The following is a 2,992-nucleotide window of genomic DNA, read 5'->3' as shown; positions in this document are numbered from 1 at the left end:
ATAATGCGATAATAGTCTAGTGCTATGCATTGTTTATTCAAAAAGGTGCGTTAAAGCAGAATGATACAAGTAGTGCGATAAGCAGAAAGTAGGACTATTTGACATGTCCCCTCCAAGGGCAAGCTGAGGAATGGTATTTAAAGCAAGTATTTCACTCGTTATTGGAATCCACCTCGGAGTTCAGTGGTGCGACGTAGCTTTCTGCCTCCTTGGTTGCTGCATCATGTGTCCGGCAATCATACTGCCGGACAGGGTTTCCAGAGATTAAAGTCCTGAAAGAGAGAAAAATAACAAAGCAGGAAGCCCCTAGTGTGGTTGAGCCATGTCTTGGGACATGCCGTAGTCGTGCCCCCCTCCCCACCTGTGCCCATGGTATTTTCAATGAGTAATTGTGTACGCGTGGCACGGATTTCGCCGTTTGGCTAGGGATGGGGCGGGGACCACATTGCTATGCGAGCTCGGAACGTGCCAGGCGGTCTTGTTGCCGATTACTCCGGGCGCGCTTAAAGGTGTTCGGGTCTTTAATCACCGAACTGGTGGATTGCCTTAAGAGGCTGCTTTGCACTTCTGCTGCGAGGGACGCAGTGTGCTCCTTTGTACGGAGAGAGCGCTTTGTGTTTCCATTAACTGTGATGACCCCCCGAGGTCCTGGCATCTTGAGCTTGAGGTGTGCATAATGCGGTACCGCATTGAATCTCGCAAACGCGGTTCGCCCGAGCAGTGCATGATAGCCCCTGCGGAACGGGACTATATCGAAGATTAACTCCTCGCTTCGAAAGTTATCCTGGGATCCGAAGACCACTTCTAGTGTGACTGAGCCTGTGCAATGGGCCTCTACACCTGGTATGACGCCTTTGAAGGTCGTTTTTGTGGGCTTGATCCTTGAGGGGTCTATACACATTTTGCGCACTGTGTCCTGATAAAGCAGGTTCAGGCTGCTGCCGCCATCCATAAGGACTCGAGTGAGGTGAAATCCGTCAATGGTTGGGTCTAGGACCAGTGCGGCGAATCCACCATGACGGATACTAGTGGGGTGGTCCCTGCGATCGAAGGTGATCGGACAAGAGGACCATGGGTTGAACTTTGGGGCGACTGGCTCCAACGCATATACATCCCTTAGCGCACGCTTCCGCTCCCTCTTGGGGATGTGGGTTGCGTATATCATGTTCACCGTCTGCACTTGTGGGGGGAACCTCTTCTGTCATCCGGTGTTCTGCTGTCCGGGCTCCTCCTCGTCATCCTATGTGACCCCTTGTCTTTGTTTTCGGCATTTAACTTGCCGGCCTGCTTGAACACCCAACAATCCCTGTTGGTGTGGTTGGCTGGCTTGTCAGGGGTGCCGTGTATTTGACATGAGCGATCGAGTATACGGTCCAAGCTGGACGGGCCCGGAGTGCTTCTTTTGAATGGCTTTTTCCACTGATCGGGTTTATAGCCTTTGAATCCGGCATTGATTGCCGTATCCTCGGTATTGTCATTGTTGAAGCGGCGCTTATGTTTGTTGAGATGTGACCTGCCATTGCCGTCCTTGGTATCTGAAGTACCATGGTTCTTTGATATGTTATTGCTGCGAGCCAGCCAGCTGTCCTCTCCCGCACAAAAGTGGGTCATGAGTGTCGTGAGGGCTGCCATAGATTTCAACTTTTCCTGGCCAAGGTGCCAAGCGAGCCACTCGTCGTGGATGTTGTGCTTAAAAGCTGCTAGGGCCTCTACATCCGGACAGTCGGTGATTTGATTTTTCTTTGTTAGGAACCGTGTCCAGAATTGCCTGGCCGATTCCACTGGCTGCTGAATTATGTGGCTCAAGTCATCGGCATCTGGTGGTCGCACATAAGTGCCCTGGAAGTTGTCGAGGAATGCGGCTTCCAGATCTTCCCAGCAGCCAATGGACTCTGCTGGCAAGCTGTTAAGCCAATGCCGAGCTAGTCCTTTGAGCTTGAGTGGGAGGTATTTGATGGCGTGTAGATCGTCACCGTGGGCCATGTGGATGTGCAGGAGGAAATCCTCAATCCATACCACAGGATCTGTTGTGTCGTCATAGGATTCGATATTTACGGGTTTGAAACCCTCTGGGATTTGGTGATCCATTACTTCGTCTGTGAAGCATAGGGGGTGTGTGGTGCCTCTGTACTGGGCTATATCGCGAGCAGCTCGAATGAGTCTTGCCAGTTGTGTTCGGCCCGGCCGGATTTACTTTTACTGTATCCTGCGTGACGATTATCCTCTCGCATAGTGGCGCGCCCTCGTGATCCATAGATTGATCTTGTGTGCTTTGCTTTGTCCTCCAATACGTCTCGCAGGTCTGGCGTATTTCCCCATGCCTTGACATTTTTATTTGAGTGGCGTCAGAGTGCGGGCTGAGCTTTTGGCTGAAATGCCTCTCTATCGCGGCCACGAGGTGGCCGATCGGCCGCGTCATACGCTGGAGATGTAGGTGTTGGTGCTTCCTCCTCTAGTCGTGGTAGCAACCTGCGCTTTGGGTTACTCTTGGAGGGACGTTTGAGTTTATATTCCTTGGACGCAAGGACTTCAGTCCATCTATCGGCTAGCAAATCTTGATCAGCTTGAAGCTGTTGTTGCTTTTTCTTAAGGCTATTTGCCGTGGCTATAAGCCGGCGCTTGAAGCGCTCTTGTTTGACGGGATCCTCAGGCACGATGAATTCGTCATCGTCGAGGCTTGCCTCGTCTTCGGAGGGAGGCATGTAATTATCATCCTCCGCCTCTCCATCTGCTGCTCTCCTGGGAGGACTGGCTTCTCCATCCTCCTGCCCTAAATCTTGCTGGAGGGGATTGTTGTCGTCTTCGGCACTGTCCGGAGTGCTATTATCTCCTGTGCTGGTGTCACCGCTTTTGCTTTGGCGAGACTTAGAGCGGCGCCGCTGACGTCGATGCTTGGGTTGCTTCTTGGAGGGGTCATCCTCCGTTGTCCCATCGCCATTGCCTTCTTTGGGTGTGTCCACCATATATATGTCATATGATGAGGTGGCTGTCC

This window comes from Triticum dicoccoides, chromosome 5A, assembly GCF_002162155.2.
Source record: "Triticum dicoccoides isolate Atlit2015 ecotype Zavitan chromosome 5A, WEW_v2.0, whole genome shotgun sequence".
In the NCBI taxonomy this organism is placed as follows: domain Eukaryota; kingdom Viridiplantae; phylum Streptophyta; class Magnoliopsida; order Poales; family Poaceae; genus Triticum; species Triticum dicoccoides.
This window is presented reverse-complemented; position numbering follows the sequence as displayed.